Source organism: Ochotona princeps, chromosome 16, assembly GCF_030435755.1.
Source record: "Ochotona princeps isolate mOchPri1 chromosome 16, mOchPri1.hap1, whole genome shotgun sequence".
Taxonomy (NCBI): Eukaryota; Metazoa; Chordata; class Mammalia; order Lagomorpha; family Ochotonidae; genus Ochotona; species Ochotona princeps.
Genome location: NC_080847.1, coordinates 23,443,391 through 23,467,728, shown reverse-complemented (window position 1 = coordinate 23,467,728; position 24,338 = coordinate 23,443,391). Strand labels below are relative to the sequence as shown.

Here is a 24,338-nt window from a genome sequence, read left to right as displayed (position 1 = left end):
CACACTCTCTCGTTCTCCCCGTGGGATGAGGAGGAAAGGATAGGGTGGCTCCCTGCACACCAGGAAGCAAGCTCCCACCAGTCACTAGGTCTATTAGCATCTTGAGTTCCAGCCTCCAGGAATGTGAGAAATCAACAAGTGTGGTTTAAGTCACCCACCTAGGGAATTTGTGACAGCATTTAGGAAGTGACTGAAGTGGTGCATGTGGCTGTCTTTGTAGCAGTACAATGTTCGCATAAAATAACGACATCACTACTTTGGTGTTAACATTTGCTTCACAGCACATTTTGTAGATAAGAAGGTGATGAGAGTTGTAATTTTTATTTTTTAGGGGAAAAAACCCCACTCAGATTTAACTAGGTAATTAAGTAATTCACAAAAGATCCAAAGTGGGAGCGATGACTAAACAATGACTGATGATAAAGAGTAGACCCTAAGGTAAGTGATGATCAGGGAGAGGAGACTGTTTAGAGTCCTGTTACAGTTCTATTTCAATATAAATAAGCTGACACCAGAAACAAGCTATTAACCCCAAAGCCGCTGGCTGCTCATTAGCTAAGGAATAATTTTACATTTCATTATTATTCATGTTGGCTAAATTTCCATTAAAACCAATTTAGTAAACTGGCCCTCTGATAGGCTTGAAATTAAGAGGAAGAAGAGAAGGTGGGGAGGGAACAAAACAGAGGCCATCCTTGATGCACCTAGGGATGGGAAATTCAGGAGGGCAGATTGCCACCTTAATTAAAGATAATGTCTCAATTCACTTTCAAAATGACTCTCCAGAAAATTCCTGGGAAATGTTCCCAGGGCACAGTGTCTGGCTCATTCACCAAGTGGGCACTGGGATTTCTGACTGAGTGGAGGACCAGCAGGGTCCCTTCCCATCAGCTCAGCCTTGCCACAACCCCAGCTCTCTGCTAAACACTCTGCAGGGAGGGGAAGAGTGCCTGCAAACCTCCCAAAATGGTTGTGGTTCAACCTTGGCATGGAATTTACAAACTGATATTTAACCTTTTGAATGGAACCATCATAGCAATGCCTCTTTTAGTTCCTGTTTAAGGAGCAGTCCTTTAGGCTAAGTCCTAGACCAAAGACTTTCATGAACTAACTTGTATAATTCTTCTCTCCTCTCTAATGAAGTAAAGTCCATGATCAATCAATCAATCCCATTTTAGAGAGGGGAATGCTGTGACACAAGGAAAAGGTAAGCAACTGATGTTACACAGCTGAGATGGCACAGAGCTGGGGTCCCGATGCACCTCCTTGACTACAGGCCCAAGAGCACCACCACCGTGCTGATTCTTCATCAAGTAATGAAACAACATATTTTGCTTCAGATGGGGAGGTAGATGATCAGCAGAGTTTCTGTCAAGTGGTTAGGGGGACAATTCTGCAAAGGTGAATGGAGGATACATTGTGGGGAGCTCTGAATGCAGGCAGAGAGGTTTGAACTTGACTTTTCTGAGAGTTCCTGGAGTGCATGGATCAATTGCTTAGGATCTGCTTAGGACCTGTGAATAGAATATTAAAAACAGAGTTTAGTAGTCATGCATTTATTAGATGGTTATTTGCACAGGAATTTTTTCTTTTTCTTTTTTTTTTTTAATCTATTTTTATTGGAAAGGTAGGTTTACAGAGAGGAATGACAGGGGGAAATATCTTTCTTCCACTGGCTTGTTCCCTAAATGACCACAACAGCCAGAGTTGAGCCAATTCTAAGCCAGGAGCCAGGAGTCTTCCAGATCTCCCACATGGATACAGGGTCCCATGGCTTTGGGCCACCCTCTGCTTCATTCCCAGGCCACAAACAGGGAGCTGGATGGAAAGTGGAGCAGCCAGGACATGAACCAGTGGTCATACGAGATGCCTGCAATTGCAGGCAGTGGATTAGTAAACTGAGCCATCGTGCTGGGTTCCCTATACAGGAATTGAACTTGAGCAAACAATTGGGAAAAAAAAAGACATCTTTAATTAAGAAAAAGTAAAATAATTTTCAAGGCTGCCACATAACCTTACTAGGTACTGTTTTGACTCTGCAGGCTAGTTCTTTTAATACTTGAAAAACTCTAGGATCCAGCACTGTAGCCTAGTGGCTGAATTCCTCACCTTGCTTGAACCAGGATCCCATATGGATACCGGCTGGTGTCCTAACAGCCCCGCTTTCCATCCAACTCCCTGCTTGTGGCCTGGGAAAGCAGTAGAGGATGGCTTAAAGCCTTGGGACTCTGCACCCATGGGGGAGACTTGGAAAGAAGCTCCTGGCTTCAGATCGGTTCAGTTCTGGCTGTTGTGGCCAGCTGGGGAGTGAGCCAGCAGAAGATCTTCCTCTCTTCCTCACCTTCTCTCTGTATGTCTTGCTTTCCAATAAAAATAAATAAACCTAAAAATATAGATATTTAGAAAACTCTAGAAGGCATGCGTTATGGCTCACTTTGCTAATAAGCGAAGGAAACTGAGACAAACGGGGGTAACCTGGGTGAGATTTCAGAGTCAGCAGATTCCATGGTAGGAATTTGATCACAGGTGTTTGTCTACAGACTCTGTGCTCTTAATAATTCTGTTGAAAGGTTACGAACATAGGAAGATGGAATGGGATGGGAAGACAGGATGGGTTATCGCAAAAATCATGAGCATGACTGACTCCAGTACCTCCCACAGGTGGGGTAGTCCACAACACACTCTTCACAAGGATGGCCTGGGGGATGCTGCCCAAGGCCAGCTTGCATCCCTGTGAGGGGAACTGGCAGCCAAGTAGCCCTTCTTAGCCAAGGGGGCAGGGTTCCCAGCACATTTAGAGGATCAGGTGTTCACAGAAACAAATTCTGGTGTTGGCACCCAAATCGCTTTGAGAGGAATGCCATTTTTTCTTTCATGTGCCTGGACCAAGAGGTCACCCGCCCTGGAAATCAGAGGCCATGTGGACTGCCCAGCCTAGCTACTGCAGAATGCGCCAGAAGAGTGTAAGAGGATGGGTTTGGAAGTTCCAATGCACAAAGTACTATGCACCCACAAGAGAAATAACTGTGCCTCCTCCTCTTGGCCTGCAAGTGTCTGGATAGCCCACTCATCAGTAACCCCTGGACCTGGACTAAAGTAGACTCTCCAAGTAACATTGGAAAGTATTGCTGTCTCCACCAGAACTCTGTGCGTACTGTATCCCTTCTTGGGCCACCCTCCTAAAGATCCCCACGCCCTCAACCTACCTGACCTTATAGAATCCCCATCAAAGCAGGGATGATGCCTTACACATTTTCTCAGTTGTGTGTGACCGCTGCAAGTATCTGACGCCAGACCTGGAAGAGCAGCAAGGCCTCTGGCCTGGAGTCTGCCAACCAAAAGACTTCAGTTCCAGTCCCCATTGTTCTACCTTCTCACTGAATGGCCTTTGGCAGGCTGTGTAACCACCCTGTGTGGAATAAATGATAGCAGACTCACCTCACAGAGATATTAGAAGGGCTAACTGGATAATGTTCAACAAATGCTGAACTCGATACTTGGCATATATTCAAAGTTAGATGACTAATAATCACAACTCCTAATAATATTGGCATGAGTTTCAAACTAGGATGCTGAGATGTGGAGTATGGGGAGCCACATTCCTAATCAATGAGGCTACTACATACAGTTCATGCCTGCATTAGGCTAGGATTCAAGTAGCCCCCATATCTCTCTAGAGCTGATGCTGTCCTTGTCCCTTTAAGAGGTTGAGCTTTCCCTCTGTCTCTTGGACAAGCCCCCATTTCTTTACCTAAAGGGACGCCAAGGAAAGCAATGTTTTGCCCTGAAGGGAGGAGCTGTCCTTGGCAAAGCATCTAAGGCACTGCCATTGATGGCACAGAGAGAAGGCCAGAGACGCTCTCTCAATTACACACACACAAAAGCTCTTGTGTGGACATAAATAGGAAAAGTTGAAACCCTTGCCCAGTGTAATTCACTTCATTTATTGACCAGAGTTTTCTCCCGCCACCCTTGATTCCTTTGCATTTGTCTTCGGTTCAGAGACCCCTGGCATTCAGCATGATTTGTAATGTAAATTATATAATTGTACTTTCACATATTTTAACATCAAATGAAATGATTGACTACAGAATCGGAGCTGTCTACAGGTGGGGGTCAATTACCATCTGAATAATCATGGTGCCACACAAGAATAGCATAACCGCTGAGCGTGACATATTTTTATCTCTATGCATTTCAATGAAGTCAGACTGGTACATAAAAGGTTATCACCTAGGAAACATATTTTCCTAAGCACAAGTTAAACATGCAAGTGAGATCAGCAAAGATATTCAATTTAGCCAGTCAACCCTAACCTATTAATATTTTAACAAAATCCAGTGAGGATAATTTTTTTCTTTGATCCCATTTCATGTGAGCAGCCAGGAAAGGGAAGAAAAATTAAAAACAAAATAGTCAAGCATACAGAATGAGGTTATGTATTAAGTGGGCTATTTAATGTTTCTGGCATTTCATAGCCCAGGGGAAAGTGTGGATGGATTTAACAATCAAGAGCTGTGTTCCCTTGGCCACAAAGTTCGAGAAACATAAAATAATCTATACTTCCAAGCTGACAAATCATACCTGACACCTAGCTTCATCTCACTGGGACTCCGGAGATCAGCATTAATCATGCGTTACAGGGAGTAAAAAGAAAAGTAAATCACGCCATGTTGCAAAGTGAGATGGAAGGTCTTGGGGCAAGGATTTTAATCAATAATACGTGCAATGATAACCAGAAGCTATTGTTTTAATCTTCCAATATGAAAAGAAATGCATGCAAAACACAAGGCTGCTGGGATCCGAAAAGATTTCACGATGCCTTGTAAGCCAAAAAAAAAAAAAAAAAAAAAACACTGTTTGGCAGCTCAACTTCCTTTTTTGATTCAGGATGACAAACAAGCAAACAGTTTTGTTTGAAAAGCATAACGTCAAGCCCATCCTGGGAGGATGGTTCCTCTTCAAAGAGTGTCAGCCTTGTCTTAGGTCATGAGTTCTGGTTTGTTCCACTGTCTTTGGTAGTTTTGTGGGTGTTTTGTGCACCTGGTATCCCTGCATGTTTCATCTCTTAATGATACCTTCATTTCCCTTCAGTGGTTCTCCCCATTCCCCCTAACCAACCCCGTGTTTTAAGTTGTGTTGATTTTACTACTGGTGCTTTGGAAAAATTGGCATGGTAGTGTTTAGTTCCAGGGTGTGTATGTGATTCCTCAAAGCCCATAAAATGAAGCCTTGGCAGTTTTTATTGGTTCTGAAGACTAAGCTGTCTATCCCCCCTCCAGATGGATATGTTGATATTCTAACTCCTGTTACTACTGAATAGGCATTTATTTGGACAGAGGGCTGTTGCTGATGACCAAGAGTATCTATTGACACAGTGAGGACGCCCAATCCAACAGCACTAGGGTTCCTATTAAATGGGAAATGTTGCCATCAGCAGGTATGCTTGGCAGGTGTACACAAAGGGAGTACGCCATGTGGAGATGTAGGCAGAGTCCTGTTTCCACCAGCTTAGGAGCACCAATGATTTCCAGCTAACTGTCAGAAGCCAGGGGAAGAAGATGTAACAGACTCTTACTGTTAGCCGGGAAAGGAAGCAACTTCATGACAGTACATCTTGATAGCTATCAGAGGCCTTTTCTCCTTCCTTCCCATGTACTTAGAGATTTGAAGGTGTAAGTTGGACATGGCTGAGTTTTACCTTGCCTGGAAATGGTACTGATCCATTGGAAAGCTGAACAAATATGCATAGAGATGCTTACCTCAGACATATGCCAGCTGGGTACCCAGATCCAGACATTCCTGAAGTTCCACCTCTGATTCGGTGGCTAAGGGTTCTATGAAATTCCCACTTTGACTTAAACTGGTTAGAATGGAATTTTTGTCTCTCACAGCCAAAACAATCCTAAATTGCATATGCTGAAAGAAGTCACTGCGATTGTAGGATAAATGGATCAGCATAAAGTCTTTGGAACAAAGAACATGATCTTATCCTTCAGACTACAGGAAGACTGCTCTCAGTTTGAGGCAACGCACATTTAAGAGGGACACGGACGGATGTGAGGTTGTGAGAACCTAGATGCTAGATCACAGGACACATGCGAGATGATCATCCTAGAGAAGGAGATACAGTGTCAAGAAAAAAAGATAGCCTAAAAAACCCACAAGCTAAGGAAGAATTGGGATTCGTTCGCGCGACCCTCAAGAATACAAGTAAGAAACCATGGGAGACAGATCTAAAGCAGAGTCATTATCTAGTGTGTTCTTAGGGCACAGAAGACAGAAAGAGCAGCTCCTGGAAGGAATGGGTGCCCCCAGCACCACAGGTGTTCCTGCGGCCAAGGGAATTCTGTCACCTGATAGGTGCCCATCTAGGGGGTAGCTGGACTGGTTGACCCTGGATTCCTCTCCTGTTGAGATTTTCAAGCTCCCTAATTCTTTTCCTAAAATGCAAGTGGATTTGCACAAGTCCTTTCTGAGTAGCAAACTTATTTCCTCATCTGTGAAATAAGGAACCTCGAACCTGGTCATCTTTAACCTTTCTGTTCACTGGATCATGTGATATTCCATCTCCGCTGCCATACAGACCACTGGAAAGTCCAGTGCTCACCTGCAGCACACAGCATTGCTCCATGACCATTGCTTCAAGGAATGGCTAACAGAGTAGATGTGGGATTTTTGGTGTCAGGGAGTCTTAAGGCAGGAGTCAACTTGCATATTCATTTTTTCCTTTTGCTTTAATTCAATTACTGATCCCAAAGGTGAGAGTTGAGGGATGATATTAAATCTATATTATAATCAATCTAGCTATAGATTTTTTAATAGATACTTCATTTTGGACATACACTATTTGACATCAAAGTGGCTAGTCAAGGCACAAATTGAATGGAAGATTGAAATTGCATCATAAACCCTTGAGAAAATCTGTGACTTTGTGATGAAGACCAGAAGAAGTGGGTCATTCCATTGAGCTCATGGTCCCAGTCTACCATTTTCATGGCAGGCGTAACCATTGGCAGTACCTTGTCAGATGGCCAAGACACTTGTGCTAACACAGCCCAGTGTTTAGCTTTCATAAGGCAGAGAAGTTGAGCCATGGAAGAGGAAAAACATTCTTCTAGATTTGCCCTGGCTTGGCTATGGGTGGGGCCAACACAGGAAAGAGATTTGATTGTAATCAGGAAAGAAATCAAGAGGCAATTGTGGGAGCATTTCCATCCACCATGCAGGGAAGGGAGCATTGAAACTGTGTTCAACAAGTGAGATCTGGCCAAGAGACTGCTTACTGCTGTCAACGATTTTAGCATCCACCAATTACTTTGATCTAATTAGATTCTCCCTTGATATCACATTAATTTTTTTAATCAATGACTATTTTTAAAATGTGATCCTTGAAACATCATCACCATAAACAGGAGTCCACAGTGATCATCCATATGTTGATACCATATCAAGAGTTTAGTTCACTGCTCTAAGTAAACCTGTTTTTCGAGATGGAGAAAATTTTGGAGACAGAGGAAGTCGCGTGTTTCCTCTCAAAAAATATAAACTCTTCATGAAAAACAATCATTTCGTCTCAAGGCTGGCAAAGCCCCCACACACCCAGTGACCAGGGAGTGTCCTCACACTTGGAAGAGGATTCCTATTTTCAATTTGCAAGCAGGAAATCTGTGGTTCAGAGAAGGCAAATGTCTTGTCCAAGGCCACAGAATTTATGAAATAGGGTTAGGGTTGGGTTAGGGTGGCCATAAGTCAGTGTTCCCCCCAACAGCCTCTAAATCCCATGAAGAACCATGGAGATTTGAAAAGACCATTTTGTCATTTGTTCCTCACTTCCTTAGAATAGTGGTTCTCAAAACATCAGCACTACTTGGGAACGTTCTAAAAATGCACATGGTGCTGTTGGGTGAGTTCTCATGCAGACTCACTCAAAAGTGTGACAATTGAAAATTCAAACTCCTCACCTCTGAATCCCATTTAGTGAAGGCCAGAGTCCACAACCCTGAAAAGTTGGTTGTGATTCAAAGCTGTCTTGGTTGGCTCTGAGAACTCTGGAATAAAGACCTGCTCACACTCACACATGGGCCGGGCCCCAAATTCTCTGTCAATCACTCATCGCTAATGAAGAATTGAGCCCAGCTAAACCACGCGGCTGGTTCTGTTCAGGGACAGGTTGACCAGTTCCTCTAACCCTGTAATCTTTGGAAAACAAAGAGCTAAAGTTTTCTGGATGTTGGGATAAGCAGAAGCGGTCCATGTGGTTCTGGTTTCATCTGTATTATGCCAGCCAGACTATGAATGTGGCTGTATATTCTTTACCCTACCCACACTTGCTCCCTCTTGGATTTTAATGTTCTGCTCAGGGAGATATTAATATGCAGAGAAAACAAACATCAGCAGAAGGATGGAAAGTACAAAGAGTCAGTGATTATTAATACTGGGAGCACAAGAACGAATTATTTTTCCCACTCCTGGATGAACTGGGAGGCTCACCAGAAATCATGGGAGGGCTGCCCTGGTGAGAGGATGCTCCCATGATGCAATGGTTCAGCACAGAAAATCTTTGTTTACAAGGCCTCCTGCCACAGACGATGCTGGGCAGACACAGACAAAGCAGAAAAAATCACAGGGTGTTCCAAAGGCAGGGCAACTTAGGACAAAGTTGCGTATTAGATGCAGTGAAAGAAACTGAGGATCTTTGCAAATGGACTTTGCAAGTTGACTTTGGCCTACAGGAGAATTTTGTTTAATCCACACCTGGCCCACTTCATTAGATTCTTTTTTTTTTAATAAAGAGTTTAATTTTTTTTTTATTTAGGAAGCAAAAAGGCACAGAGAAAAGTGTGTTCTCATTCATTGGTCCGCTCCAGCTGGAATTGTGCTGGCTGGAGCCAGGAGCCAGGAACTCAATCCAGGTCTTCCAACAAGACCCCAGTTGCTTGAGACAAAATTCCCAGAGTGCACATCAGCAGGCAACTGGAGTCAGGAACCAAAGCCAGCACTCCTGTTTGTGACATGGGTTTCTTAACTGGTGTCTAAACCATAAACTTAAAATTTTGCCCCATAGCTTCACTTTTAAAGATTAGTTTTTAGGCCACTAAACAAAAATAAAGAGATTCATACATAAATTCTAGCTAGCTCCCTGTCTCAAAAAATACTAGAAAATCTGGCCTCACAGGAACCACTTACCTTTGTGACAGCATTTCCCAGTTCCTATCCTAGCAGGGGCTGTCTCCCTAGTTACTACCTTGCCACAGCAAGCACTGAAGAAGCAGCAATGACACATGAACGTGAAATGGGACTCTTCAAAAGACAAGTCATGCAGAAGTCTGAAAATGATGACCCAATACATGTCCATATTCTCTATCAATAAAATCAAACGAGAAACGTAATCATCTATAAAATTACAGTTGTCAACAAGGCTAACCAAATGATATGCGAATGCCTGTATTCATACATGCATTTAATTCTAGCTTCTCTTTGTGACTATAAAGCCCAAGAGGGAAGGGACATTTCTAATCACTCCTGTATGCCCAGTGCCTAAAACATTGTAGGTACTTGATAAATATTTGTTGAGTGAGTAAGCAATTCATTGAGTCTTTACTTATGCCAAGCATTATTCTCAACACAAGTATTAAGAACCCGAGCAAGGCACCCTTCTGAGGGAGTCTTTAACAATAAGGGCAGGGAGACAGAAGACAGGAAACCAATGAGCCTAATGTGACCAGTCTGCTCACAGCACAGTGGGAGGGAGGGGCAGGCATGCCATATGCCCGACCCTACCCTTTGCTGCCTCTTCTCCATGCTCCTACTGTGACTGCATTTCTTGAGCTGGAATTAATAAACTCACGGCTCCTGGAGCCAGTCTGGGTCTTTGAATCTCTTTCTGGTACAAAGTACTCACCAAGAGCTTGTTGAATTTGTTATTAACGTTTTTATTTCTCTGAGAATAAAAACAGGAGGGCTGTTAAAGAGACCCTGTAATCTAATGAAAAAGCAAGGAGTTATAAAGTTAGAAACCCTCTCAGGGTTCCATTTCTGCTTCTTCCTTATGTCAGTCACTCTGCTTTTATAGGTTCCTGTTTCCCCATCTATAAAAATTAGGGAAACGATTTTTCCTACATCCTTTCCATGAGGACATTTGAAGGGCAAAATGTACTGGAGGAAAATTCAAAACACGTAAATATTTATAATAACAAACTGTATTTTACAAGCTGGAAACGTCATTTCTGATGGACCTTCTGTTCCCACGAGGAAAACCATTAGGACAAAGGTTGTTTGCAAAACCAAAAGGAGGAATGGGAGGCCGGGAGGAATGCGATCACCAGCCTCTTGGTGGCTAGGCTGGGCCTACAAGCAACTCGCCTCTTCTAGGCCAAGAATAATGGTTTAACAAGAACTAAAGGGAAAAAGTGGGATGGCTTCAGACATACTCAGGGGAGAGGGAGCTGTGGGTGGAAAGTGGCACAGATGTGCATGTAGTAAATCACAGTACTGGAGCGATGCTTTCCTATGAATACAGAAGGGTGGGTGCCCAGGGCTTGTGGCAAACCATGAGTAGGACTGGAGAGGAGAGGGCAGGGGAGAGGGTCGCAGTGAGACAGTATGTGCAAGATGGTTGGAGGGTGTTCCAGGAATGATTGACAGGGCTGTGCTTGTGAGAGTGGAGATGCTGACCAGGATAGGGGACTGGGAGATTGGGGGACTAGGGGGAGTGGGAATGTTGCCTTAATGCCTTAAGAACTTCAGCTTCTTTTCCTAAACAATTGAAAGTCTAAGAGGCAATGTTCCCCTAAATTATCTATTTGTGTGTGTGTGTGTGTGTGTGTGTGTGTAAGAGAGAGAGAGAGAGAAATATCTCCTGCCCATTTCAGTATCAAATATCTCCTGTCACTTTTCAAATGCTCACAACAGCTAGGCCTGGGCCAGGAACCCAGAACCCCACCATGAGTGTCAAACCCAAGCCGTCTGGTATGGGAGGCAATGCAAACACTGCTGCCAGTGCCTGCCCCAAGAGGACTTCCTTCCTGGAGGAAAGAACATGGGCTTAGAAGGCAAAAAGTACTAGCTTTCAATCCCAAAGAACAGTCTGTTTTCAAATCTCTAATGCTCACTGGTTTGGAAAGAGAAGATGCCCGACCCAGGAAGCTAGCCTGGCCTATGGAAGCTGGCACTGCCCAGAGTACAGTCCCAGAGCTGATCTTCCTGGGGCTGGGCAGCAGACAGGGGAAAGATGAGGCTGGCGGAGAGGAGAGCCTGGGAGGGGCCCTCCTGCGAGTCGGAATTCGTTAGTGCTATGCAACAGGGAGTACGGCTTTCCCCTGAAAGCCAGGAACGTCTCCATCAGCCAGTGCACGGGGCTTTGAGGCTCCGCGTTGATTTGCGTTTGAGGGTTTTATACAAAGAGCTTTCCAGCTCTTCACACTCGCGCCAGCCGATAATTGGGGAGATGTGGCGAGAGTCTCCCTCCCACCGCCCATGCCTCCCACCCGTAGCATCACCTTTCAAGTGTGGCTTTGAGGCTGCTCTACCTGGATTGTTGGGGCGAGTGTTGTGTGAATAGATAATCGCCTCCCTGCGCGCCTCCTCACCAGGCTCTGTAGCTTTTGGCTGCTGCCAGCCTGGCCAAGCTGCCTGGTAAAGGTAGAAACACTGACTTGGCTGAGATGATGATGATGATGATGATTTTGGAGATCTGTAGTCTAAGAAACAGATTCATTCAAAGGGAAACAGGCCGCTACTCACCATTAGACAGAAGGAAATAAATCATTGCTTTTTAATGCATTATTTATTGCCTGTTCAAGTCTAACATCTTCCTTCAACATCCCTTGTCTGCCCACTGGTGGTTCCATGCACCCTATGGCAGTGTGCTGATGCTGGTGGCCAGCGCACGAACAACCTAAGAAGCTGCTGTTCTGTTGTGAGTTTCCTAGCTGGCTTTACACAATTTTTTTCCCTCTGGATCAAGATATTTCAGTGGTAGCCAATAACCTGTTTCTGGACTCGAATGTGGTTCTTAGTAAGCAGCGTTCTTGGATCTTCAGAGAGCACAGGTGTTTGTACTTAGCCATCCATAGGAGGAAGGTAAATCTGCTGAGGTAGGATTGGGTCCTAAATGTTGGTGACATTGACTTTGCTGAGTTCCCCTTCCGGGACTGGCGATTCTCAGAGGTCTGGCAGAGGTGGGTGGGGGCTCCCTAGGATTTGGGATGCCACATGCCTCCTACCATTTTCAAAGTGCTGGACACTGCTCTCAGGTCAAGCATCCGGTGTCACTGGAAGGACACTCTCTTTCCCTCTGTGCGGTGACTGATGGGGAGTCGCCACTGTGCTCCACTCGCTGTGGTCCCCACAAGCAAAGCTACCAGTTCCCAAACCTCAAACAGACAAAAACCACACAAAGGACAAAAACAAACAAATACCACTCCATGTGCATGCACCAAAGTCAGAAAATTCAAGAAAAATGCACCCAATGAAGATGTATATGGATTTCAAAATTTTTCGTATGAAAATACAATTATTTTATTCCCATTTTTTTTCAAGATTTGTTTGGCTGAATCCTTATATACAGTATCTGTATGTATCCCATGTGGAAAATCTTTTAGCCTGGCAGAAAACTTAAAAATCATCTACCACAGAGGTCACACACTGGGTACTAGGGACAATCCCTGACCCTAGGTGAATTTTATAGCATGTTCAATCATGATTGACAAGTAACTTGGAAAACTTCCCATTAAAATGTGAATTTCTGCATCCCTGGAAAAGTCCGGTCTGGCTATACTGACCCTTGCTCCATAACCTTAGTTCAGCAGAGTTTAGAGACAGCCGGATTCCCAAGGTGGTTCTGTTGCCATTTGGGATACTGTGAAAGTTTACAGAACTGTTGGTACTGTTAATGATGCCTGGGTTAACAATATGATGCGATTACCTAAAAAAATTAGTAGAAAATGGGTAAAAGAAGATTTAATTTGGTGCAAAAGAAAAACACTGGAATCCAAGCATCCATGGGATCTTCAACGAGTTTATGGAGAAAAAGGTGGGTATTATGAGCAGACCATACATGGACTTCAAAGTGGATTTTCTACCAAGATAGATTTGTCTTTGAATTCCTTTTCCATGAGATTTTTGAAGTAGCCGCATGGTGATAAGGATGCTGTCCACATGCTGACTGCTGTCTCCCAGAACCATCATTCGGCCAGTTTCCCGTGTCTTTCTAGAGACCCGATACACATGTGAAAGCTTGATCACCTTTTTAATAAGACAGAGTGGTACAATAGTTTGTTGTTTTGCATGACAATGTGTTTTAGGCATCATGTCTCTTTTTTTTTTTTTTTAGATTTTTTTATTATTATTATTGGAAAGCCGGATATACAGAAAGGAGGAGAGACAGAGAGTAAGATCTTCCATCCAATGATGCACTCCCCAAGTGAGCCGCAACAGGCCAGTACGCCGATCCAATGCCGGGAACCCACGCGGGTACAGGGTCCCAAAGCCTTGGGCCGTCCTCGACTGCTTTCCCAGGCCACAAGCAGGGAGCTGGATGGGAAGTGGAGCTGCCGGGACTAGAACCGGCGCCCATATGGGATCCCGGGACTTTCAAGGCGAGGACTTTTAGCCGCTAGGCCACACCACCGGGCCCGGAATCATGTCTTAACCACACACATTGATCTCTCATTCTCTCCAAAGCTGCACAGTATTCCTTTGCATGGGTGTATCAGAAAAGACATAATCAAATTCCAACTGATGGACATGTGGGTTATTTCTCATCTTTTGCTATCAGAAACAGTGTTAACATGGGGCTATTGTGCCTACTTATTTGTGCATGTGTGCAAACGCATCTAGGAGAAAAATTCTTAGAGATGGAGATAATGGATCCAAGAGGATGTATCCTTTGGAATACGACAGATATCACTAAATGATCGTGTATAAGTACGTGTACCAATTAACAGGCTCTCTAGCACTGAAGAGAAACGCTGCTTAGATTCAGGCTTTCTATGTAATCCAACCCATTTGACAGATGAGGAGACTGAGGTTCAGGGTGAGTATGCAACATGTCTTAGAGCCAGCTGTATGCAGACTTGAACTGATTCAGGGCTGGCAGTGCTGCTCAGCAGTTGTTCCACTGTACCTTAGTATTTCTGCTGTCTTTAGGGAACTAAATCAAGAAGCCCTGGCGTGGGCTGTGAAGTTCAGCAGCTGGAGCCATCCAGCTTTAAGAGAGCAGTTGTTCTGATCACCAACACTTAGGTTGTGACTGGCACATGCTGTCACCTTGGTGGACTGGCTCAGTGGTGAAAGCCAAGGATTAAATAGACCGTAGAAGCTGAATTAGCAGCCCAGGCCTTCGTGGTTTTTAAATTCTAGATTTTTTTTATAATTTTTTTAATTTAAATTATAGATTTTTAAACAAAGCTAAATGTAGAGCAATTAAGAAATCGCTCCATATTCAACTCTAAAGAACAAAGTGGCAGGACCAGAGCTAGCGCAGCACATGCACCTGCAGGTGAGGCAGGAGATGAATAGAGCACAGTCTAAGGCCTTTCCCTCCACTCGGGCAGCACAGCTCACACTTCCCAGCCTCAGGGCCTTTGGAAGTGCTCTTCCCCCATCTGAGATGATCCTCCCCTGGTTTCATTCTTCTCTCGCTAACTCTCTCCTTGGGAATGGAGACCTTAGATTTTTTCCCCCATTCTTCCAGTTCCTACCTCAGCCTTGTGTTATCCTTCCTCATAGCTGTTGTGACAGCTGGCTTTTTTTTTTTTCATTCACTTACATATTTTTGTCTGATTCTTCTACTCCAGCCCAAAGTCTCCATTTGCATATCTGCACCATGGTAATGGTATTTCCATTCTGCCTGTTGAGAAGCTCAAATCCAACTCATCCTCAGGCAACTCCTCTCCTTTGATCTCAATAGAGGGGAACCCATGACTAAATCCAAGCCTAAAGTCCAAGAAACAAGAGCACCAGTGTACAAGGACAGAAGAAGACAAAAGCAGAGGGCAAATTTCCCTTCCCTCTGAAACTCTTCTGCATGGGTGGTCAACAATTGGATGATGCCCATAATGTAGATGAGGTGATTTTGCTCAATCAAATGATTCAGATGCTAACTTCATCCAGAAACATAGTCATATCCAGAAAAAAGAGTATCTTACTATCTGGGTATCCCTTAGCCCAGTAAAGTTGACACCCAAACCTAACTAGCACAGAGAGCAAGCAACAGAAACTAATTCTGCAGGAAGAAAACAGAAGCTCTTTGTGGGCAGGTCGGACTCGGAGTCCCAAACAAAGCCAAGAAGAGCAGGCTTGGAGTCAGTAGGATGCCAGCAATCTCAGGAGCTAGAGATTGCAAAACCACAGTAGAGCAGGTACAGCAGCTGGCTGCAGGGCTACTTGTGGCAAATGACCTCCCTGTGTGTTAGGGCCACCTGCCACAGCCCAAGTCAGAGAGTTGTGTCGATAGCCTGGACCTAAATGGGTTTAGCTCTATCAAGACCAGAATAAGGAGAAGGTGGTTTTGGCACATTGAGTTTTCATAAAATGAGGCATTCCCCAAAGGAAACATCAAGACGCTTTTTGGATGGGAGAAATTAGATTCTGGACAACAACAAAACAATAAATGCTTCTGTCCTTCGTAGTTTCATCTGTTATAGCAAACACACTTGTCAAGAAGTTGTGTTTGCTCAAAAAATTGAGGGAGAAAAAGATGGAAATCCAGGGTCAGAGTGATGGCACAGCAAGCTAATACTCCCCCCTGTGATGCCAGCATCCCATATGGGAGCAGATTCATGTCCTTGCTGTTCCAATTCCAACCCAGCTTCCTGCTTATGGCCTAGGTCTCTGCACCCACATGGAACACCTGGAAGATGCTCCTGGTTCTCAGCTTCAAATCAGCTCAACTCTAGATGTCATGGCCATTTGTGGGGGGTGGAGGACGGGTGGTGAACCAATCTATGGAAGACCTCTTTCTGTCTCTCTCTGTAAAATCTGCCTTTGAAATAAAAAACAGATAAATCATTTTTAAAAGATGAAAATTCACCCCTATAACAGTAATTTTACTGTACACACCAAAAGATACACAATTCACCCCTAAAAACTTGAAAAGATACTCAATTGAAATATTAATGACACCTAGACACCATTATCTCACCTATTGCTTTCAGAAAACCTAAAACCTTATTGATATTCTTGTGGGAGGTGCCACAGGGTACCAGGAGCCCTCACAGTTAGTCAGAGGGAATGCGAAAGAGAGTACACCTCCTGGAGATGAAACTGACCATAACGAACAAAACCACGTATGCTTCTACCCTGGGATACAGCCATCCCACCCAGAAAATACAGCTTTACAATCCAGATTGAAGAAAGTGTGGTATATCCATGCAAGGGAGTACTCTATAGGAACAAAAAAACAAAAACAGAATGAAAAAAATGTCAACAAATACTGGTAGATAACAAAGCCAAGTACAAAGGCCCAGAGAACCTTGCAATATAAATAAGCAGGTCATCAAAAGAGAAACCCCATATGATTCCATTTACATGAGGAATGGTTAACATGGTTAAGGTCATCAAAATAGCCACGACAAAACTGGTTTCCAGGAAAATGGAGGAATTTTTTTTTTTTTAAACTGGGTATTGAGTTTCTGTTCTATAAGACAATGGGTTTTCAGCTTGTTGAACAACAACAGAAATATACTTATTGTATCTCACACTTCAAAACGCTTGAGGTGCTAAGTTTTTCCCTTACATACTTTTTAACCACAGTTGAAAATTTTGGGAAATATGTATAATAGATTGCCTTTAAAATAAGAAATAAAATGGGCCTAGCAGCTGGAGTCATCGACTTGAGTGCAGTGGGATCCCATGTGGACGCCAGTTCTGGTCCTGGCAGCCCTGCTTCCCATCCAGCTCCCTGCTTGTGGCCTGGGAAAGCAGTCGAGGATGGCCCAGGGCCTTAGGACCCTGCACCCGCGTGGGAGACCTGGAGGAAGTTCCTGGCTCCTGGCTTTGGATCAGCTCACCACCGTCTGTTGCGGCTCACTTGGGGAGTGAATCATCGGACAGAAGATCTTCCTCTCTGTCTCTCCTCCTCTCTGTATATCTGATTTTGCAATAAAAACAAATAAATCTTTTTTAAAAATAAGAAAAATAGAGAAAATAAGGACATGTAGTATCTGCTATTTTTTTTTAACACAAAAGCCCAGGAATGATTTTCATTCAAAATCAGAAATGAACAAAAATTCTTTCCTAGGGAAGTAGTTGGGGAAAAGAAGAAAAGACAGAAGGATAGAAAGAGACTGGAATATCCCTTTAAATAAGGCCTGAAATTTAAACTTCATGACTATATTTAGCAAACTCAATTTTTTTTTAGTTTATACAGTTCACTAATTCCTATGCAAAATTCACCCAATTGCTTGTAAAGTCACAGCAAAATCTTTACCCCTTCGATTGTTATCCAACCTCCAGTTCACTATCTGCCACCAGCAGCATTAGCCTTGACAGTTCCCTGACCTTCTTCATCCTGGTCCATAAAATGTCGAGGGATACAGAAAACAAAGCCTAATACACAACCTCACCAGAAAGGAATGGACCAACTGCATGTGGCCGAGGTCACGTAACCACACACTCCACAGGTGTCATTGCACAAAATTTTCTGACTCCTCACTTGTAGGAGGTTATAGCCTAGCCACAGCCAGTGTGGTTCAAAGTCAGCAGCTGTCACAGCAGAAAGTAGAATTCTCCCCAGGGCCAGTGTTGGGGAGGCTGCAGTGCAGGAGCTTGTTATAGAGGTTGGGCAGGCACTGAAGACTAGGTGTAATGGAAAAAGGAGGGGCCAGAGTGATGCTGGAGGCTGGAGTGCTGGTGTGTGTGGGAGGAGTGCCACCCGGGCACGAGCCACTGCCACTGCTAGCACTGCTGCAACAGCACAGGAAGGGGAGGGGAGCAACATCCTGCTTCTCGTTCCTTGTGCCCTATGATCACCTGCCATGAGCTGAAACTGGAGCGCAGGAGCAGCAGAAACGTAGTGTCCAGGTGTCCGCCGCCAGGAGCACAGAGCCAGGCCAGCGCAGAAGGGAAAGCTCAGTGACCTGGGAAGGAGTCGTGAGCACAGGTCACAGGCCAGGCATGGTTGACTGTCCCTAATGGAGTGAACTAACCAGGGCGTTTCCCAAAGAACATGGAAAATTGAATTCAGAGAGTTCTCTTCGGCACACACACACACACACACACACACACACACACACACAAAGATTTCAAAACCCATACCACCGGGATCCCATATGGGTGCTGGTTCTAGTCCCAGCAACCCCACTTCCCATCCAGCTTTCTGTTTCTGGCCTGGGAAAGCAGTGGGGGATGGCCCCAAAGCCTTGGGAACCTGCACCTGCATGGGAGACCTGAAAGAGGTTCCCGGCTCCTGGCTTCAGGTCACCTCAGCTCCAACTGTTTCGGTCACTTGCAGAGTAAATTATCAGACAGAAGATCTTTCTCTATGTCTCCTCCTTTCTGTATGTCTGAGCTTCCAATGGGGGAAAAAAGAAAATCCATGCCTACAAAGGAGCTTCAAAGGGTTGATGAAAAATGCATACTGTGAGAAAAGACACACTGTTCTCAAAGGAATTTTGCATCCAAATAAACATATTTACCTCCATTTGCCCACAATTTGTTGAAGTATCTGCATAGGTCTTAGCTTCCTGCAATGACCAGTTTAGACTTGCTGTATTGTCTTTTCACTCTCAGTGGCACTCCGCATCTCACAAAGATGCTTGCACAAACACCCTCAAATCCAATCCTATTTGGAAGATACATTATATGGTCATCCTAGTTATTAGTCTTGATCAAAGCATGAGAGAATCTGCTCTGTCACAGGAAGAGATTTCTAGAGAAAGAGTTGTGGTCCTTAGGACAGACAGAATCGAAGGACTGTTCCCTTCATTGATACAAAAGTTGGAGGCGTACCCAGTCAGGCAGTGCACATTCAGAAAAGTACAGCTTCATCACGTGCTTACTTTTCTGTATTTGTATTATACATCAATAACTGTGTTGTTGATTGTTTCCAAGCAGTCAAGACACATCACTTCCAGAATACAACAGCTTAGCCGGGCCAAAAACACAGATGAAAACTGCTTCCTCACAACATCTCAGCATCTCTGTGAAGTGCTCTGCTGCAACCTCCAACCCGGTAAGCTGGGAGCAGGTGCACCCCGTGCATGGATGAGAAATATCCCAAGGAGGCCACAGGATTCAAGACAGAGCTAAGTCCCCATCTCCAAAGACTCCACAGCGCAGCTTCTGCCCAGTTGCTTTGTCTGTTTAGCAAGCTTAGCCCATGCCTCACCCTCTCTTTGCACCTACCGTCTAGAAGGACCTTTGAAATTTATTTTCTCCTTTTAGCCTGCTGTATTTTTAATGTGTGACTGAAAGAACAAAGGAAGGTGAGCCCCAGACAAGATCATTTCATTCCTCCACGAGCTGCTGTGAAGCCCAGCTCCAGCTCGGCTAACATAAATGTTTTAAAATTTTAACTCTGCCAAGGAACAAGTGCTGGTGTATTCATCACTGCCAAAGTCAGGGCCATGGTCTGGCCTTTCATTTGGTGACATAAAAGGCCTCCTCCCCCCATCAATCATTAACAACCTATTTGTGAACACAAGCGGCCCAGAGAAGTTTTCCTGGTCTGATTAACAGCAATGGAAGACATTCCTGTTGCCCAGCTGGCTGGCCAACCGCGTGAGCAAGCCTTGCTGGCTGATTCCAGCTTTGAAAGGGCCTGCTGACTGCTCTTTCATCTCTCTCCGAGTAACAGATACCTGGTAGGCCTGCTTCCCTCCTCCCCGCACTGCAAAGTGATCCACCTGCCTCCTTGCATAGGCACTGACAATATCGATTGTGTCCACGTGGTGTGTGGGCCTGAAACCAGGGCTGTTTCATCTGCATGCGTTAAAACAGAGAGAGTCTACAGGGTGCTTGAGGAGACATTTGTCTGCCTGGTGTTCTTGACTCTTGAATTTGATTGATTTTGATTTGAAGCAAAAAACCCAATCAACAGGAAGATTTTTTTTAGTAAATCAATCAGAACCTGATTTTCTTAAAAGCTCATGTGGCTCGAAGGACACATACATAGAAGGTTTCATAGAGAATTATAGATTCTAGCCTTTTAACTTAACAATAAAATGTATATAACATTATCCTGACCACACCACCCACTTTTATATGTCTAACGTAGCAGCATTAAAACCTTTCATAAGGATGCACAGCCTTCACCACCATCGGTCTCTGCAACTTCTTCCTTTTTCCCAATCTGAAACTCTGAATCTCAAAAATTTGCATTCCTTGTCCTCAGCCCCTGGAATCATCACTTTGTCTTATGAGGTTAATGACCCTGTGTAGCTCATATACATGAAACTATTCAATATTTGTCCTTCCATATCTGGCTTTTTTTCCTTTACCACAGTCTCCTCAAGATTCATCCATGTTGTCACATTTTGTAATTTCCTTCCTCTTAAAGGATGTATAATATTCCACAGTAGATGTTTACTGCATGTTGGTCCTCAATCATCCACTGGAAGACATTTCGCTTGTTCCTTTCAGCTGTGTGAATGATGCTCCCACGCTCCTGGATGCACAGACAACCCTGCAAGCCTCGGCTTTCATCTCTTGCTGGTATATACCTAGACGTAGATTGCTGGCTCATGTGATAACTCTGTTTAAATTTTTCAGGAAATGCCATACCATTTTACACATTGGCTTCTTCATTTCATACTCCCACTGGCAGTAGCAAAGGATGCAATTCATTCACATTCTCACCAGCAGGTGTGACTTTCTAGATTTTTCTGTTATAGCTCTAGTCTTGATTTGGAGACTAATTTATTACATGATCTTCTCCCAACAATTATCACACTGGACTCCTCCGGACAAGATTCCTTGCCTAGAAACAAGAAGGTTGGGCTCCTCTGCTTGTAAAGCTCTCTGATCACAACATTTCCATCCTAGTTTGACACTGACTCTTACTGTCTTCTTCCCAATGACTCAGTTTCTTATCTTGCTAATGGGGGAAATACCCCCCACTCTCTGAAAGACCTGTTGTGCTGGTGAAATGAATCAAAGATGATAAAGCAACTTAAAGGGCATTGGATGACTGTGAGGTGAAAGAGTAGAAGGCCAAAGAGGGAGATGCACAGATGCTTCATGCAGGTGGATTTCCACACACAAGGCTCCAGATACGATGGGAGGGGGGAAGAAGAAGTTTCAGCAGAGGAAATAAAAACCAGTGAAACAGTCCTGCCCTCTGCAAGCTCACAGTTTCTTTGGGAAAGCAGAGCCATAACTAGATGAATAGTGACACAGTGAGATTAATGCTTCAGCAAAAGCAATTCAGTCAAATACCCTGCATATTTATAACAGTAATAATTTAATATAGGGACCTGGTAACAACTGATAGAGGCAATAAGAAGCTGAAGCAGCTTAGAGAATAAACAATAGCAGGATGAAGGCAACACCCATTCACTGGAAAGAGGAAGGAAGAGGCAGGGCATGGGAACTGGGGGTTCAGGGTGACCCAGAAAAACCTCAAGGCTGACCCATAGAAACTGAAGCTATGGGGGTAATGTGGCTGCTTCTGGGGCAGAGAGAAAAAGGGAAGATATCTGGTTTCTCCCTCCCTCCCACCAGGGGTTGAATCCAGCTAGAGGTCATTTGACCCAGACCCTGGGAAATGTGAACTGTACCATTCCAGCTTCCTCCCTCTCCTGCAGATCGGAGCAGAAGGGCAGAAAACAGGTCTTCAAGAGAATCAAGATGAAAAAAAGGTCCCAGGAAACCTGAAAAGATGAAAGGATAGCCCAAAGCCAAGAGCAAGAAAGGCGTCTCAGGCCAAGATACAACATGATCCAAGGTTTATATAGAGAAAGCATGCCTAGCCTGGTCACATGATGAAGGCATCCAGTTTGGCCAAGCAGCACCTAACCTTGGTGAGTACATCCACTCCCAGCTATGCATACACACAAATCCACAGTCTTCCTGGAGCATGCCCTCAATCCCTGTCTGACCACTGCTGGGGATCTATAATTTATTTGTTCCTCAAAATCCATGAATGCTCTTTGATGTGGGAGCAAATGGCTTTTCTATCTCTCTAGAGGCTTAGTGTGGGGTCCTGATGCAGCCTGCTGTGCCGAGAGCAATTTTATCACTAAATCTAGAGGTGGTTCAAAGAGTCCCAAAGAAGGGCTAAGAAAGCCAGGGCAACAGAGACACTCAGGGGAACTAATGGGTTCATGTCCATCCACAACCTCAACAAAGGGGCCTGATTTGGCAATGGGGTCTTGCAGATGTAAATCAAGAAGAATCTTAAGATGAAATCAGCCTAGACCGAGACTGGTATCCTTCGGGGAAAGGGAAAAGATAAGGAGAGGCACACAGACACTCAGGCCATGCACAGATGGAGACAGAGACTGGAATGATGATGCTACAAGCCCAAGGACATCTGTTTCCTCACCTCCCAGTCCCTAGAAGCTGGAAGAAATACAGAAGGCTGTGTCCCCCTGCAGCACTGGGAGAGGGCATGGCTCTGCTGACGCCATGATTTGGGGCTTCTAGCCTCCAGATCAGGAGGAGAAGACATCACTGTTGATATTCAGTGACTCTGTCCATGGTGATTTGTTATGGCATCTCTAGAAAATCTATACAACAATAGCCAGGACTGTACCATTGAACAGCTCATACAGCAAAATCTCAGCATCACCCAGTGCCAATTTGTGGGTTCCAGATGAGAAACTGAAGGCCCTATGGGTTCCAGACAAAGTCATTTCTCAATACCAATGTTCCTGCTACTGAGTTCTACATTCTTTCCCCTTCAAGCCCTTTCTCAAAGAAGCAGAGAATACACAGGCAGGTGGAGAATGTCCTTTGCCTGTCCTATGTCCCCCTCCTAGCTCCCTTCTCTCCTGCCTATCACTCTAGTCTGCTCACACTTCCCCAAACACCTCAAATCACCCTGCCTTGTCTGACTACTGTAACCTCTGCCAAAATCCATATTTAGTTGTTGAAATTTCCTTGCCTAGGTGCCTCTGAAGCTAACGAAAGAATCTTTGAAAATGACATTAGAAGCAAAACACAAACAGCAGAAGACATAAAGCTACCTCGAGTCCATCTGTTCAAGAGCAATCCACTCAGAGCTCCCATTTCCCATGTAAAACAGAAGATGTGATTTATAATTTATATCTCACTGGTACAACCCTGATTGAAGCAAAGCACTTTGATGCAATGTTGGTTTCATGCTAGTGGAACACCATTCCAAATCAGAGAATATTTAGAACTCTAACTCCTCTGCTGCCACTTTGAAGTAGGAAGATTTGTATTTTATGTGCTTTGCTGAAAAAAAAAGGAAAAAATACCTACACTTCAACATGCATGTGGTGGAAATGTGAAAACATTCATGTGTGAATCAGCACCAAAATGTAATTATTGCACTAAGCATTGAAAATATTTGTAGACTCATATCTCATGCTGAAGACCTGGTTTTAATAATTGTCAGAAAATTGTGAAATTCATACTTTGTTTTCTTGGGACTTACCTAATTTATTTGAAATCTGCAACACATGAAGGACAGAATCAAAGAATGTCAACTTTCCATCACCTCAGCTAATGATCTAATAAAGATGCCATGAGTGAGGGTTGTGTGTACATACCAGTGTCTGATCGTCTCTGGTAGAGACAGAAAGAAAAAGATGGAAGGAGAATACATTGAATTTTGGAAGACAATTCCCCCATTTTTACGGAAATGAGGGGATACATTTATCACAGTACAACTAAACTATCAATCGAGCTCAATCTTGCATTTCTATCAGGACAAAACTAGCCAACTTTTGGATCAGCAATTGGTGCTAAGTCCCTGGGTCCCAGGTTTTGTGCCAGGGACAGGCAGCTCCGTCTTACGGAATGTGTGTTCCAGCGAAGCATCAGACACCACACAAACATGCAACAAACCTTTATAAAAGCCCCAGTAAAAATTTTAAATCCGGATGAGGAGATAGAGAGCACTTCCAGTGGATAAGACTTTTCAGAGGGAGGACGTTGGAGCTGTCACCTGAATACAGTAAGCGAGAAAACAATGCAAAGACCCAGGGAACAATCATTCCAGGCAGCCAGAACAGCAGTGCAAAGGGCCTGGGGTTGCAACAAGCTCACATTAGAAGATCAATAAAGCTGATAAAGTTGATGAGAGTAGAGCAGCATGAGTGGAGAGCGACAATGAGGTCAGGGAGAAGGGCTTCCCCATCCACACCCAGGAAGGGTGAATCAGATGACTGCAAGTCGAATTAACAACCACATGAGAAAAGTTGTGA

The 24,338-nt window shown here is 44.2% G+C and overlaps 1 long non-coding RNA gene across 1 annotated transcript in view; it reads right to left on the bottom strand.

Moving 5' to 3' along the window:
- LOC131482279 (uncharacterized) overlaps positions 1-20,409 on the bottom strand; it is a 34,133-nt gene extending 13,724 nt beyond the window's left edge. The window contains exon 1 of the long non-coding RNA XR_009246847.1: positions 20,260-20,409. This is a non-coding gene — a long non-coding RNA (uncharacterized LOC131482279). The remainder of the gene's footprint in view (positions 1-20,259) is intronic.
- Positions 20,410-24,338: the final 3,929 nt, after the last annotated feature.